Below are 17,178 nucleotides of genomic sequence, written 5' to 3' on the forward strand. Positions count from 1 at the left end.
ATGAATCCTGTAATTTCCTCCGTTAAACCATTCAGCAGCCGCCTCTCAGGCCCAGCCTCCGGCCATCATCCAATCACCAGGCGCCATGCAAATCACCTCTTCCGTTCTCCAAACCTGCGTTCGCCTTAGCGGTTGCTCTTGCCGCCTCGCTGGTATCTCTTTCCTCCGCTCCACGTCCCCTCCCTCCTCCTCTCCCGCCCGAGCAGCTGCCGGGGAAGAGGGCAGTGCTGGGTGCCTCATGCATATGCAGATGATCTTCCTCCTCCCTCCCGCTTGTCCTGCACCCCCCGCCCCTTCTTCCCCCGCCTCAAACCCCCACCCACCGACCCCCGCCTTGCGCCTGCGCCTCCTGCGGTTTCCCCGCCGCGTCCGCGCGCCTAGACGTGCAGTCCTCCGAGCTCTGGTCCGGGGCAGCTGTTTCTCAGAAGGAGGCCTGCGCGCGCTCTTGGAACAGGAGAGGGAAAGGGAGGAAGGTACTATCCTTGAAATCCTCTCGAAGGTCAAGTTTGAGGCTTGCTGAGCAGGGGCGAAAGGCGTCGAAAATGCCTCAGCAGGTCTGCAGGAAGGTTCTGCACGCCGAATGATTTTGAAATGCCTTTCTCCTCCTAAACACCAGATTAATTTCTCTGAAACACATAATGTACTGGTCACGTCCAAAGGCAAGATGATGATAGATGATTTTGAAAGCCCAGAGCTACAGCGTGTATTTGTCTTGTACGTCAAGGCTACACAGCTTCTTAAACGGCAAAGAATTGGAGATGAGATCAAACAGCATTAGATCTACTTAGTAGTATGAGAGAGAGTGGAGTCGTGGGGGGAAAGGGCACTGGGTGGCTTAAGACCTGCTAAAGGCGCGCAGTTTAATGTCGGAGGCTTAAACTACACAGGTGAGCAGACTTAGAGCACAAACGCGGACCCATGAAAGAAAAACCAAATCCTGGAGGAAAAAAAGACCTGGGAATAGTAGATTGTTATTGTTACTTATATCCAGACTCTGGTTTCCGGCCTTTTCCAGCTACCGGTAAAGGGTATTCAAGCTTTGAATACTGCTCCGAACTGACCTTGAGGCACATTGAGGGGACAAATGTCAGTGGAGAAAATCGCGGTTTGTATAGTGCTTTGAGATCCTCTAGTGAGAAAGTAGGAAAATTGTGATTTGTTTCATAGATGTCTGTTTGGACATAGGAATATTTAAAGGACTTGATAGTGAGAATTGAATCAGTTGCCCCTCAAATCTTACACTATGGAAAAGTGAGTAGAGAGCGCAAGATTTGAAATATTTTGTCATCATTTATTCATTCAACACATTTTTATGGAGTGCTTATTACACACATTGTATGTGCCTTGATTCTCTGGTGTGATGGAAATTAGGGAGAGGAACAGGGATTTAGGATGGTTTTTGCCCTGGAGTTGCTCATTGTCTTGCAGAAAGAGGAGACAGAACAGATAAATATGTAACCTGGAGCATGGAAATGGCTTAAATATCTGTCAAGAATACAGTGAATGAGTATATGGGCATATTCCTACAGTGAAATACTCTGCAGCAGTTAAAAATGAATAGATCATCTTCAAAGCAGTGGTGGATGAAAAAAGCGAATTGCAAAATAATAGTAATATTAGTATTAATAACTATTAATGTGAAGAGATTTTGTAAACCTTTCCAAATATAAAAGTTGTTGGTACATAATTATGTAGTAGAACTATACAAACGTCTCAGATGGAGGTTATCCCTGGGGAGAGAGGGATCCTTTAACATATGGGCTTGAGCTATATGAATAATGTTTATTTCCTTAAAGAAGAAAGTTGGGATGGGGGGGAAGAAGAGAGAATTAGAACGTTAAGAGAACATAGAGAAGTATGGGAAGGCTTTATTGAAGAGGTGACATTGAAGCAAAGTTCTTGAAGTGATCAGCAAGAGTTTGAGTTCTCTCTGACCTAAGAAATACTGAAGCTTTTACGCTTGTTATCTAATTTTTAATATCCATACAGGAAAATTCACTTTTGGGGGTATAGTATTCTATGAGTTTTGCAAGTGCAAGGAGTCATGTAACCACCACCAGCAGGAAACAAAACAGTTCCATCACTCCCTCCCCAATGCCTTTGTGCTATCCTTTGTAACTAATAGTCAACTCCCCTGTAACCTTAAACCCTGAAAAGCACTCTATCCCTATAGTTTTGCCTTTGTCAGAATGTCATGTAAATGAAATCATACAGTATATAGCTTTTTCTTTGCGTCTAATTTCTTTCATTTAGTCTAATGAATTTGATCTTCATCTATGTTGTTAGATGTAGTTTGTTCCCATATAATTTGTTCCTTTCTACTGCTGAGCAGTATTTCATGGCATGGACATACCACAGATAGTTTTTCCTTTTTACCAGTTGAAGGCCATTTGAGTTTCTGGTGTACAGTTTCTTTTTCTTTTTTAAGTAAGCTCTATGCCCAAAGTGGGGCTTGAACCCATGACCCTGAGATCGAGAGTTGCATGCTCCACTCACTGAGGCAGCCAGGCACCCTTGGTGTACAGTTTCTTGATTCCAGAGAGTGGACTCATTGTTGTCCAGGGTGTTGTATGTATATTGTGGATCTTCTGTGATTGGTCATTGTATTATATTGATAAAAGTGTTCACTTACTTCTCCCAGAGGTGAAATCTGTAATCTGATTTTAAGTACTGTGTGCTGTTGAGCTAGGTACAACATACTCAGTCAAATGTATAGAAAAACACACATGTTCACAGTCATTTGGAATTGCCCTACAACTAATTTAGTTGTAGTGAGTGCAATAGAATGTACTAACTAGAAACGCTGATGGCCAGCATGTGTGAATTTGCCTGTATGGCTGATGACCTCCATTCTAACTCTGAGCATCGGTGTATTTCCAAGTTCGGAACTATGGCTTGTTTCTAAATATTCCCTGAAATCCTTATTGAAAGATGGACCTTTGCCCTTTGAGGTCCAGATTGAGCTTTAATGGCCGGCTGAGTTTCCACGCATCTGATACAGGATGATGATTTATATCACCAGTCTAGGGGTTCCAGACACGTATAAAGATTCTGTGTAATTCCAGATCCTGGTCTATACTGTCAGTCCTTAAGGGTTTGGTTTCTTCTTGTTTGGTCTCCTCTTTGTTTCTCAGGGGGACCCTGAAAAGCTGACACCTGGGCTCTACAGAGTAGGTACTGATTCAGAAACAGAGTAAGCCTGTGGGGATATAAGCATTTCTTAATGTATATGCCTCAGAGTTCCAAAGTCAAATATCAAATGTTTGTGAGTTATCTACTACTTGGAGCCTTATTTATTTGCTTATTTTACAAACCTGTAGCCCTCTCGTGGTTATTCGAAAGCTGTGTTTGTCAAAGGCAGCTGGCCCATATTAACGTGCAAGATGGGAAGGAGAGAAGCAAACATTTTAGGTTGACTACGTTCTGGGTGTGGTTTAGAGTAGAGACGAGAACAGTCCCAGCTGTAAAGAATGATGACAATGTTGTGATTAAAGGAGTGCTGTTTCTCATCCTTGTTCCATTGCTAAAATAGGCTGGTATTTCAATTTAAATTGTATCCAGTTGCTACACTGAGACTTTGCATGTCATCCTTAGTCTTACTTCTAATGATTAGCATCACCCTTTGGTAAATGACTCTAGAAATAAAAATTTCACTTAACTAGTCAACTAAGGGACCAGTTTACTAATAGCCCTTCGGAATTTACTTTGGATACATAGAAGTAAAGGTTTTAGAGATTACACATCAAGGACTAGAGAGGCCACATTTGAGCTTTGTTAAGGCTTTTGAGACCTTGAGAACAACTCTACCTTATGTGTACTACAATTTTCTCACTTACAAAAGGGCAAAGGAGCAAACGTGTTGCTATTTTTTGTTTTAAGATCCCCCAGCAAGAAGCACTTTATGAGCCCTGCTTCCCTTCTAGGTTCTTTGGCCGGTCTAATAATTAAATTGATATAAGACAGATTAACAGGAAAAAAACAAACAAAGTTCATACTTAGGGGAGCCCCATAAAAATATGAGACCCAAAGGCAGCCAGGTAATTGAGGCTTATATAACATCCTGAGCTAAGGAAAGGAATAGAGATCTGAGGGACGGAGCAAGGCCATTTACTGGAAGGCAGAGAAGATGTTTGGAAAACAAAGGTTACTCTGTTATGCAGGTAACTTAAAAAAAAAAGACTTTATTTATTTATTTGAGAAAGAGCAGGAGAGAGAACGAGCAGGAGGGAGGGGCAAAGGGAGAGGGAGAAGCAGACTCCACACTGAGCAGGGTGCCCCATGCGGAACTCAATCCCAGGATCATGGGATCATGACCTAAGCCTAAAGCAGAGGCTTAACTGACTGAGCCACCCAGGGCCCTGCAGATAACTTTCTTGGGTAAAAAGATATCTCTGATAATAGCGCCTTTCCAATGTAAACTTAGGCAGTTGAGGAGGAGGTAAAGAGCTTTTCCTGAGTCTGCTGGGTTTTGCTTGCCTTTAGCTCAAAATAATCCTTATGACAGAGACATATTTTGGGGTGGCAAAATCTGCTCCCCTTTGCGGCATAAGTGAGTGCCTTATCATAATGTTGGAATAATGACATCTCAAGGCTTGTATGCTGCATTCACAATCAAGGAAAGTCCCAGAATGGGGTTGACTCAGCAGTACCTGACCAGGATGTTTAATGCAGTGAAGAATACCGTTGCCCCTAGGAATTAAATATAGAGGTGCCTGGAGCTTGTGTAAAGTTCTCTGTGCCATTTGAAAAAGGTACTCAGAGAAAAGATAGGCTGATTTTTAATTTTGATGTTTTACTCATCATTTTAAGTACATTTATGGTTTGCTTTGCAAAATGTCAACAGACATCCCAAGTGGATAACATTTAAAAAAGATTGAATTTCTTATATTTACTCTATTATCATTTCAAAAATATGGTCATTAGTGCCTACAGGTTCATTGGTTAAAAACAACCCACTCAAACGATTATTTAAAAGCGTGACAAAAACAAACATGTGACAACACTTTTTGTTATTTTCCACATTGTCCCAAATTCTCACTGATGAGAATTCTAGCAAGATGGATCTAAAGGCTTCATTCTAGTTCTGATGCATTTAGGAAGGGCTTCAAATGGCATTCCCATGTACAAGATGGCCAAAGGACACTCTGAGAAGAAATAATTTATTATCTGATGGTATTACTTGTTCATGTTATAAATAACATTATGCTTTTGTATATTATATAGTCAGCAATTGACAAAACACTTTCACATAAATTATCTCATTTCATGTAAATTATCTCAAAATAACCTTCTAGGATGGACTGATAACAGTTATCCTTATTTTATGGTAAAGGATATGGAGGTTCAGAAATATTGAAAATAGCTCACTTTTTTATGGAGTGCTTTCTTTATGCCAGGCAGTGTTCTAAGAACTTTTCATGTTTTAATTCATGTGATAGCAGCTGTAGGAAGCACGTATTATTATTCTCATCTTCCTTTTATAGACTGAAGTGCAGAGGTACAGAGGGATAAAGTAACCTGTCCCAAGCTACAGAGTGAGTAAATAGTGGAGTCCCATGAGAATCCACCAGTCTGGTTCCAGACCCCAGTGATTAACCAGCACACTCTACCCAGAGTTCAGCAATTTGCCCACGAAATTTGGCCACTAAATGTTGAATCATTAACTTAGAACATGGGTCTTCTTTTTTTTTAATTTTTAAAAAATATTTTATTTATTTCAGAGAGAGAGAGACAGAGAGCACAAGCATAAGCAGTGTGTGTGGGGGGGGGCGGGGCACAGAGGGAGAAGCGGACTCACCGCTGAGCAGGGAGCCTGATGCAGGGCTCTATCCCAGGACCCTGGGATCATGACCTGAGCCAAAGGCAGACGCTTAATCGACTGAGCCATCCAGGCACCCCTGAACATGGGTCTTCTGATACCCAGCAAAGTGCTTTTCCATTGTGCATTTGGTTGTAACTTGTCTCATTGTCTTTGCTTTATTGTGTCCCATGTTTTACTACCTTATGTACTTCGCATATTCCCTCTAACGGAATGTGAGCTTCCTTAGTACAGAAAAAAAGAGGATGATTTCCTTTTATACGTGGACTCTCCCCTACCATGTCTGGAAATTCTTCTGAGATAAGAGGGAGCAGCTTAAAATGTATTGATTTGAATCGAAGTAGTGGAACTCCTCGAACATTTTAGGCCTGAAAATTTGCAGCTGGATCTTTGGTGACATAAAAGTGGTTGACAGTGGGAAGGGGGCAGTGATTAAACCAGGGAAAAAAGGGAAAGTGTTGATATGATAGGAAAGAATGTGATAACTGTGTTTATATAATCCTTACTGTGTGCCAGGCACTTTTTATGTATCAACCCATTTGATCCTTACGACATTCTATTATTACCTCCTTTTTATGAATGGGGAGAATGAGGCACAGAGGTTATATGACCAACACATAAATACACATGTTTGTGGGTGTGTGTGTGTGTAAAAGAAGGAGAAAAACAGTCATATACATTGTTGCCCATCTCTCCATCTCCCACACCAACAATTCCCAAGGGTTTCCTGGTATATTTATTTGATTTTATTTTTTAAGATTTTATGTATTTATTTTGAGAGAGAGAGAGAGAGAGAATGCAAGTAGAGGGAAGGGCAGAGGGAGAGAATCTCAAGGAGACTACCCACTGAGTGTGGAGCTGGATCTCACGACCCATGAGATCAAGACCTGAGCTGAAACCAAGAGTCAGCCACTCAACCAACTGAGGTACTCAGGCACCCCTATTTTATTTGATTTTCATCAGATATTTTCTATCCTAGATGCCCTACACTACTGACTTTTCCTCCTCTAGTCTCTTCAAAGTACCACACTTATCTTTCTAAAATATATATCTGATTCTGCTCCTTGTATTAAAACATTTGCTGGTTCCTCATTGCTAAGAGGTTATGTGGCCAGCCACATCATAGCCTTATTTTACATTTTCATCATCATTTCTGCTTCCTTTCCCAGACCTCTTATTATGATTGTATTTAAACCCTTTTTAATCCCTGGATGGACCATGTACTTTAATTCTCTTGTGACTGTTGGGAAGGGAAAATTTTTCTTTACCCTTCAGAGGTTTTTTTGGCTGGTCTAAGAATTAGATTGACCTGAGACAGATTACCGGGAGAAAATCAAATTTAATTTCATACATACAGGGAGCCCACATACATTCAAAGGGGAGGAGAGCAGTTCACAGGGCAATAAGAGAAGCAGATGATTGGTAATTAGATGTTTGCCTTGCCATACAGATGGGTCACTCAGATAAAATTTATCTCTGGTAGAAGCTCTCATTCTGAGAAAGACCCCCAATTTAAATTCTTCTAGGAAGTTAAGGGAGGGGCAAAAGTTTCTCTTTAGGTAACTTGTCCAACTTGGGTAGTAACGTGGGTAGTTCATTTTCAGACAGATCTGTCTGACCCCCAACCTATAAACTTAACCACTTTGTTTTGCTTCCTCCATTGATACCCTGTATTACCCCAGATTACATGATCATATATCACTTTCTCTTCAATAATATGAACTCTTGAAAATCCAGTTATTTGATTTGCACACTTTCTGCCTAGCGCAGGATCCATACTATAGAAGATGCTCCAAAAAAAAAAAAAAAGGAGAAGAAGCTCCTTGAACACAGTTAAAAGACTGAATGGATATCGTATAATCCCTATTCTCTGAGCTACATCTCCCTCACCTGGCCTATTGTATCCCACACCACAGATCACAATCATGCAACTTCACTTTATTCTCCCACATTACTGACTTCTGAAGTGGCTAGTCACAAAATTGACCATCTCGACAACTGTTGCCAGTGAGAGTCTTTATTTAACACTGTTAGTAGGTCTGGCCAGAAAATAACGACGAGGTGTGATCTGCTCTACAAGACTTGGGCTGCAGGCACTGTCTTTTTTGTTTTCTATTTCTGAGTTGAGTCAGAACTGGCTTGAATCTTATCTTCATGATAAACATAAACATTAATATTATACCCTTAGAGTACCCCTTCCCCTATTCAGAAATATTTAAGAGTTCTGTGGGTTTACAGAGGCCCCAAAGAAAAGTCCCATGGCTACTCTGGCCCCAGGAGAACTCATTGTCTGGGGCCATTGTGGCATTGCTTTGTTTTCCCACATGGTGCTGCACGGATCTCCAGGCCAGGATGCTCCTCTGAATGAGAGCATTTCCACAGGACATGCATCTTAGTGCCCATCCTTTGGGTTTGCACACCATCCAAGGACCTGCTAGTAAAATACCATGCTAGATGGTATCCAGTGTCCACACTCAACCCCTGGGGATTCACCCACAGGGATCAGCAGTCTTCCCCTTCCCTTGCCCCAAACAGAGGATCAATTCCTCTCCTATTTCTGACGATAGAGCGTGTTTGTTAATGGAAGGGTCCAGACCACGGAGACACAAATGTCTATTTACTTCCACAATCTGGAAACATTTCCCTTCCTTTTTAAGAATTCCTTCTTCCGAGGACAGATTGGAAGACCTTATGGTATCTTCTTGCTAAAGGGGCTTCAACAAGATCTTGAGCAGATCGTTCTTTTAAGTAGTTAAATCTTTAGTGGGGTCCCCAGTTGAAACAACAAAAATGCCCAAACTTAATGGCACATGTAAGTGAGAGTTGCCCTTTTTAAAGGAGTCACTTGCTGTACATCATTGTAATTTGCCACCGTCACCTAAACAGTTTCTTGATTCCATCCTCAGGTTTTCAGAGCCTGTAGCCCACTTTTTTTTATTACTCCCAAAGAGAATAAATATTTATGTTTGAAAATGGATTTGATTTTGGAAAGAGCCCAGTGTTATTTGGCTTAGTTTTGTGAATAAAATCAGTGTGAAAAGCTGCTTTTGGTATTAAAAGGAGGTGAAACTATAAGGTAATGCCACTGATTTTGTGAGTCTTAACAAGTCCAAAAGGGACTTTCCAAATACAGTGTCACGGATGGAGTGTCAGGGAAATAAGTATATAGCTTCCAAATGTGACTACACCAAGAATGGCACAAATCTGAATACAAATATTCTGGTATATTTGTGACCAACTAGTCTCATTACTGACTATGAAGGTACAGCTTGCATATTATGTCCAAAATTCTTGCTGAAAATAGCAGTGGACTGGTGCTTCTCAAATTCAGTGTGAGCACGAATCCTCTAAGGTTGTTAAAATGCAGACTCTGATTCAAGAGCTCTGGTGTGGGCCCAAGATTCAGCATTTCTAAACAGCTCCCGGGTGATGGTCCAGGGACTTCTCTTTGAGTATCACTGTCCTAGACTCTCTGAATAGCTCTCTTAAGCAAGTTAAATCTTGGTTTGCACATTGATTTTGGTACCCATGTTAAACTACACAGGAGTTGTTTTGTTCCTTAGCAAAATATTTGTGTTCATATACATGAACTTTGCATCAGAACAGAGAATTTTCTGTGTACTTTATGAATGAAGATACAGCAATGACCCTGTGCCATTTTCCTTAGATTGGATATTTTCTTTATTTAGAACATAACAGAAATTTCCATGGAAAAAATGATAAAGTAATTTAACTGTTCAGCTTCACTAATTATTATATGGCAGATATTATCGCATGAGAAAAAGCAAGGTATATTTTGATATATTGAAAGCTGTTATTTCTGATTTGACAATTTTTGAAACTGATGTAACAAAAGTTCTTTTGCTAGCTAGCTAAAAACAAAATCCTATTTCACAGCTAGAATGTAAACAGCTAAGATGTAATCGGAGGACTAAATTTTCACAGCTACAAAAACACAGCTGTGAAACATAACTTTAGATTGTAATAAAGCCAAATGGTTCTGCATGCTAATAATGGATATTACAAATGAAGATGAGAATGACTTTGTTAAAATTTTTTAGTGTTTAAATACCTTCTCTAATGTTACCTGTTTAACTGAGAATGTTCTCAAGTTACCTGCCACATATGTGTCTCTTGAATGTCTAATATGTGTATTTTGCTAGGAACTAGTGATACAGAGTTGAATATGATAAGTCATTCTTTCAAGGAGTTATTTTGTATTACATAATATGTCCTGTGTCAGTTTGAGGTTTTGTTTCCAGATTATAAAACTAGTGCATGCAAATTGGAAAAATATTAGAAAATACAGAAAAAAATTACAAAAGGTAAAATATACATTATTAAAAGATCTGCCACTGTTAATATTTTTATGTTGTATTTTAAGTTTCCATTGACCTAATTCTAAGTATTATTATTATTTTTTTTCTAAGTATTATTATTAATGGCTTCTTGGTGTACTTTATTATTATTATTTTTCACTGTGGAAATAACTCTTGCTGGTTGTCAGTGTCAAGGTATATTGCAGTTGAATTTTTATGGCTATGTTGGCCTGGGCTGAATTTTGGAAACCCACAGTAATGTTGTATATGATATGTGTGTGTGTGTGTGTGTGTGTGTGTGTGTGTTAGGGTGGGGACTTACAGTTCCAAAGGAACTGGAACAGTAGCTGGAATTCCATCTAACTCTTTAGATACTAGTAGGCACGAGACCCTTTATGATATAACTGATAGTGTTTATATCCCCAGAGTTACTCATGTGCACATTGTGTTTTGCTTTTTCAGTTTTGTGATACATCTCTTGCACTGTCATAATTTTGGATTGGGAATCAGTGGACCTAGTTCTTTACTAAAATCTGTTGTACACTTTTATCATCTGTAAAATAAGGTACATTAACTACATATCCTCAGTTTTCTTGATGTCTCAAATTTTGAAATTCTGTTGCTATTTTTAAATTAGTATCTTGCATGTAAATAGATCTATCCTCATAGATACCTTCACATACTTTTTTTTTTTTTTTAAAGAAGATAGAAGTTTGTGGAATACACCTCAAGGGAGCAGTGGGTGGGACAGCAAAGGAGAGACTGTCTGTGATACCTTCATATACTTTTGATAATAATATGAATCAATGTAAATCTAAAGTCTCTTTCAAAATCTCTAATTTGGAGAGGCACCTGGGTGGCTCAGTTGGTTGAGTGGCCGGCTCTTGATTTTGGCTCAGGTCATGATCTCGGGGTCCTGGGATCAAGCCCCACGTTGGCTCTGTGCTCAACAGGGAGTCTGCTTGAGGATTTTCTCTCTCTCCCTCTGCCCCTCTCCCCACCTGTGCTCTCTCTCCCTCAAATAAATAAATAAGTCTTATAAAAAATAAAATCCATAATTTGGAATAATAGTGTAGAATAGACCTTGGCAAATTATTGCATGTAGGCTAAATCTGGCTCTCTACCTATTTTTGTAAATAAAATTTTATTGGAACACAGCTATGCCTACTCATTTATGTGTTGTCTTTGGCTGCTTTCAAGCTGTAATGGTGGAGTTGAGTAGTTGTGAAAGAGACTGTATTTACTAGCTGAACTGTCATAGAAAAAAAACTTGTTGACTTTGATGTAGATTAATGATCTTCTGGATCAATAAATGTGCTTTTCTTTGGATACTTAGAGTGACTATGAATAAATATGGTATCTTAGTTATAGTAGCAGGAGGTATAAATATGGAAGACATGCCTGGGTCATATAAAGCAGCTCCTGGTTTTTTGAAAAGGGCTTTTTCCTAAATAGAATTTACTTGGGCTTGATTTCCAGAGGTCAGCTGGATCTGCACCAAGGAAATGTCACATCTGTTGTCATGAGAGCAACTAGAGTGTCAGAGTGACATTCTTTGAGCCTGGCAAGATTCATCTTGAACAACTCACGCAGAAGCATTTTCAATTAATGTGGGGACTCTTTGTAATAAAAACCAGGCCAGGAAAGCCATGAGCTTTTAATATCGTAAGGTTAGAGGTATTATTTCACAAGGAATAGGGGCCAAAGTCATGTTAATAGTTGATGTACACATTCCTCATGAAGATTAGACAGTGCCTTGCTCAAGCCTTTGGAAGAAAGTGAACCCTCTCTGTGATTAGGGGTGTAAACTTTCAAGTATTTAGCGGGAAAGTGAGTTGCAACATTATACTGGTGAAAAGTGTCCTCACTGACCTTGAAATACCCACCTTTTCCATAGACCTCGGACTTGGAGGAAGCTTAAGCAGAGATAGACCTCTCTGAATTCCTAATGAAGTCTGAGATGGCAGAGTTTGCAAAGCAGAAGATGAGACCAGGACCAGGACTCAGGTTGCCTGAGGGGAAGAGTGGTGTGTCCTTTTTTGAGAGGGGCTGAAGAAAAGACAGCTGAAGGGACCTGAAGATGCTTGAGAGAAGGTAAGAGAAAGGGAGAGTGTCCCCTCGAACCTCCTCCAGAGGCCTAAATAGAGAGACCTTGCCCCTTCAGGTACTGCAAAAAGTCAATACTTAAGTGTAGACTTTCATGACCTCGAAGTTTTGGATCCTTTGCTGCTTTGGGACACCCCATGAGCCTTTGGTAAAAGAATGCTAAAATATCCATCAGAGTCTAGTTTGTATCATTCTGGTGAGAGGGTTCTGGAATGAATTCAGTTTGAATCTGAATAAGTACTGATCTGCCCATTAGTGGACCACCGGCAAAGGGCTGCCCAGCCTGAGTGATCAGGACTCCTTCCTCTGATTCCTCACTCCTTCGCTGGACAGAAAAGACACTCCTGCTCTCTGCTCCAGAGAGCCTTAAAACTGTTAGCTGGGTGGGAAATTATCAGTGGTTTGAGATGATTGGAACTGAATTGAGGTTTCTTGTGAAGTAAATAGAAGATTTAAAAGATTATTGAAAATAATTTAATTTTCAAGAGAAACTGAAGCATCTTGTATTAGCAACAAATAGAAAAATTAACTTCTCTTTTTATTTATTCCTTTCAGCCTTTTTCTTGTTGTCATGGCATTAATTACTCTGATGCTATCACAGAGAATGGAAATGTACCAAACCCTTTCCATTTAGAAAATATTTTAAAAATCACTTTCTGAGGTTCAGATGATTTGGGAGAAAGATTAAAACTGACCTGAAGTTTATTCAGATGCTTAGGTTCGTGCGTTCGTTCGTTCGTTCGTTCCTTCTTGATTCTCTTCATCTGCTGGACCAATGTAACAATGTAAGCTGACAGCCTACGTCACCTATTACTGATAGGATCAACACACTAGGCAGTGTTATACTGAAATGTCTATATAAGGATTGTCCCAGATAATCATGGTTTCTGGGGAAAGGTTGGTAAGTTACTTGCATGTTTTTATGTTTAGGTAGAGTTTGACCTTCAAGTAACTGATCAATTAAAAAAATTATTTAGGGGCATTTGGGTGGCTCAGTTCGTTAATGATCGGACTTTTTTTTTAAAGATTTTATTTATTTATTTGACAGAGAGATAGCGAGAGCAGGAACACAAGCAAGGGGAGTGGGAGAGAGAGAAGCAGGCTTTGCAGTGAGCAGGGAGCCCAATGTGGGGCTTGATCCCAGGACCCTGGGATCATGACCTGAGCCGAAGGCAGACTGAGCCACCCAGGTGCCCCTAAGCATCAGACTCTTGATCTTAGCTCAGGTCTTGATCTCAGGGTCATGAATTCAAGCTCTTTGTTGGCCTCCACTCTGGGTGTGGAGCCTACTTAAAAAAATTCATTTAATGAAAACTAGTCAAACAAATATAATAAGATAAGTTATTAAGAAGAAAATATTAGGCTGAATCACATGAACTTGCTGATATTTAGATACGTTGAACTAAAAGAATGGCAATTTTGTATGTTTCAAGCTAATACATAAATGGTCTCTTGAGCTTCCCCTCCCCCCCCCACCGTTTTTATTTATCCTATTGCAGTTTTCTAAGACAAAAAAATGGTATTCCTTTTTCCACTCCTGGAAGAAGAATCTAGCATACATAATATTTCTAAAGATCTTAGTAGATATCCTTACTGGCTTTCTCTTACTCAGTTTTCTTTGTTTTTTAGATCCACTAATGCCCTAGAGCAGAGAGGGTTAGAAGGTAATGTTTTGAGCTGAGTTTAAGAGAAGAACAGCAGATTTTCCTGGTCCTAGTAGGGTCTTCCATAGAATGGAGAGAAGGGTCATGTGTGGGTGATGTATGAGAGTGCAAACCCAGGCCATCCTGCCGTGCAGTGTTCTGTGAGGGGACAGGACCTCTCAGGCAGTGGTAAGTGGATGCTTAGGTTCTGCAGTCTTGAGGGGCCATGGAGAAGGGTCTCTGTGGCCAAGCTTTGGAAATTGTTTTGGAATAAATGATATGAGCCTGGTCAATATAATGCATTGAAGACTGCTGGTCTTTCCTCAAATTTTCTGGACTACACTCTTATATAACCCTAGGAAGTATTCCTAAAATAGGATTCAGTTTGAATTTTCCCTCCACCTCAGCAGGTCTGGGCAGAGCCAGATTAATTTGTGTGTGCTTGCACACACTCGGGCACATGCACACATTCTCTCTCTCTCTCTCTCTCACACACACACACGCACACACACATTGTTTCTTGCATGCACGTGTCATGGAGGAAATTCACACTTTTTACCTGAATCTCGTACTACACAGATAAAACAACTGATTGAACATTTTACTTTCCAAGTGGTTACTCTGCATTACAGAGAAATAACTTACACTTGTCTTTTCACTTGACTTTTAAAAGGTGGGAATCTAATGAAATTTTATTTCTGATACTCTTCCCATCCCTCTTCTCCACCCTTCACCTTTAAAAGTGCAGAATAAACAAGAGATAAGAAATACAACTTGATATGATACTGAGCATTCTGCAAGGAGTCAATAAATAGTTGAATGAGTACTAGAAGGAAAAGGACTTGGTATAGGGTTTGTTAGCATACAAAGCTCATCTATTCCACCACTTAGTGCATTGCTTTCTACCTTTCTCATCTCTTTGGATTACCTTCAGTGCACAATTGTTTTCCTGCTGATGGGCTGATCTTAATTTTCTCTTGAGAAAAACCTGTTTTTCTTTTGTTGCCTGAATCCCCCCCTCCCCCACCCGTCTCTCTCTTTTGTTTCAGGTACAGATTCTTTCAAATTTCTTATATTGGATGTATTCTGGCTGTGTGAGGCTTTTTTGTTTGGGTCCGTGGTTTATGATTCTTCATTCAGTGTTGAGCTTTACTAATTGAGCATGCATTCACCATAATTCACCATAATAATTCAAGACATACCTAGTCAGGATCTGAGATTCACATTTTTTATAGTGCTCTTCAGGTGGAATTCTGGGATTACTGGTCTGTGATTGGGCTGTATGACCACCATGAATAAAATGGAAGACCATGACGAGATTGGCTGAATTTTTCATTGATTTTCTGAACTGTAATTTCTACTGTGTGGCTCCCATATGGTGAGAAATTTTCTTTAGCCCCAAGTGGAATACCTAAGATACAGATAATTTTTTTTGTCCTTTCAAGGTATGAGAAGTAGTCTGGGAAACTGGCCAACATACTGACATTTCCTTGGCATTATTACTTTTTTTTTTTTTTTTTTTACAACAATGGGAAGAATATTTATTATTGGGACTGTTCTAGGAAATCTAAGAACTATGGCAGTCATAATCATGTTGATTCAATTTTTCTGTCTGGCTCTCTCTGAATGTGGTGGGATAGAAACAGCTATTCATTTTTCAACCTTTTATATTTTTGGAGGAGGGTAGTTCTTGTTTATTGGCATAAAAGGTGATTCCATATGTGCCTATTATTTAGGGGGTACCCTGAATGTGTCTGGACAAAGATGTTTCCCACTGTTTCCTTACACTCCACCTTAAGTAATTCATTTCCATATGTTGAACATATTTTTTTTTCTGCTGTTGTCCTCTCTTAACAATTTAGTGTAAATAATTTTATCAGATTTCTTTATTCCTGTTTTGAACAAATTCAGCCAATATCAAAGATGTTCAAGGCATTCAGTCTAATGAAAAAGGAGAGGAGAGAACACAGGGGAGGAGGAAGGGATATTTATCATGTTATTTTACTGTGTGAATGTTTCAGACACCTATATTAGAGGTCTCATGGGTTTTCCCTCTTCAAAAGAAACTTAAAAATCATGCTAAAACCAATTTTCAGTGTAGCATGAGTTAATGGTAGAACACTGTTTTCCTGTTACTACATGGACACTTTTACTAGAGTTTAAGGAGAGCTTTTCTTTGATTATAAAGATGGGGACCACATTTGATGTGAAATATCTCTAGAGTATTTGTCAGTAATTTGAAGGTGCTTAGCTACATCTTTCAATATTTGTGTGATGATTATATTCACAGAATCCTGCTCTTATTGTTGACAGTATTGATGCCTCTAAATTTTTTGTTTGTTATTTTCTTTTTATTTTTAACTCATCTTTATTGAGATATAATTAACATATAACATAGTCTAAGTTTAAGGTGTACAATATGTTAATTTGCTATACTTAACAAACAAAAAATTTAGAGGCATCAATAATGTCAACAGTAATATAATGATTACCACTGTATTGAAACATTAGGTAACATCTCCATCACGTCACATAATTATCATTTCTTTTTTGTGGCAAGAACATTTAAGATCTAATCTAGCAAATTTCAAGTATATAATACAGTATTGTTAACTATAATCATGCTGTACATTAGGTCTTCATAACTTATACATCTTATAACTGAAAGTTTGTATCCTCTGACCAACTTCTCCCCATTTCCCTCAACCTGCAGGCCCTCATAACCACCGTTCTAGTCTCTGTTTCTATGAGTTTGATTTTTTTAGATACTACATATAAATGATATCATATAATATTTGTGTTTGTCTGTCTGATTTATTTGACTTAGCATAATGCCCTTGAGGTCCATTCATGTTATTGCAAATGGCAGATTTCCTTCTTTCTCATAGCTAAATAATATGTTCAACTCTTCTAATCTCTCTTTTTAAGATTTTCTAGTTCCACATTTGTACACATTTGAATGCTTGTATTTGATCCTTAGAAGTTGTTAAGTGGATGTATTTCAATCTGAAGATGTACCATCATTTTTATTAAGGATTAATTCAAAATATTATATAAAGATGGCAGGTTTTTTTTTCTTGTATATATTTTTTATCTCAGTCTGGTAGAAAATATACCAAAAGATTCTAATTTTCTGCACTGGGGAGGATTTCATTTAGCATCTCATTAATATTGTCTCCAATCAGAAGTCTGAAATTTCTTCGGATTAAATAAATTCCTTGTTTTTTCTTTTGGCATGTTGAAATTTATTTAGTGTAAACATATATTTTACTGTAAACTAATGGCGTATGTT

At 39.0% G+C, this 17,178-nt stretch overlaps 1 protein-coding gene across 1 annotated transcript in view; it reads left to right on the plus strand.

Annotated features, from left to right (window-relative positions):
• Nucleotides 1-338: 338 nt before the first annotated feature.
• LOC116632261 overlaps nucleotides 339-17,178 on the plus strand; it is a 598,396-nt gene continuing 581,556 nt past the window's right edge. Inside the window, exons 1-2 of the transcript XR_004299388.1 lie at nucleotides 339-473; nucleotides 12,035-12,231. The gene's annotated coding sequence lies outside the window, so the exon portion shown is untranslated. The remainder of the gene's footprint in view (nucleotides 474-12,034; nucleotides 12,232-17,178) is intronic.

The sequence above is a fragment of the Phoca vitulina genome, unplaced genomic scaffold (assembly GCF_004348235.1).
Source record: "Phoca vitulina isolate PV1807 unplaced genomic scaffold, GSC_HSeal_1.0 scaffold6, whole genome shotgun sequence".
Taxonomy (NCBI): Eukaryota; Metazoa; Chordata; class Mammalia; order Carnivora; family Phocidae; genus Phoca; species Phoca vitulina.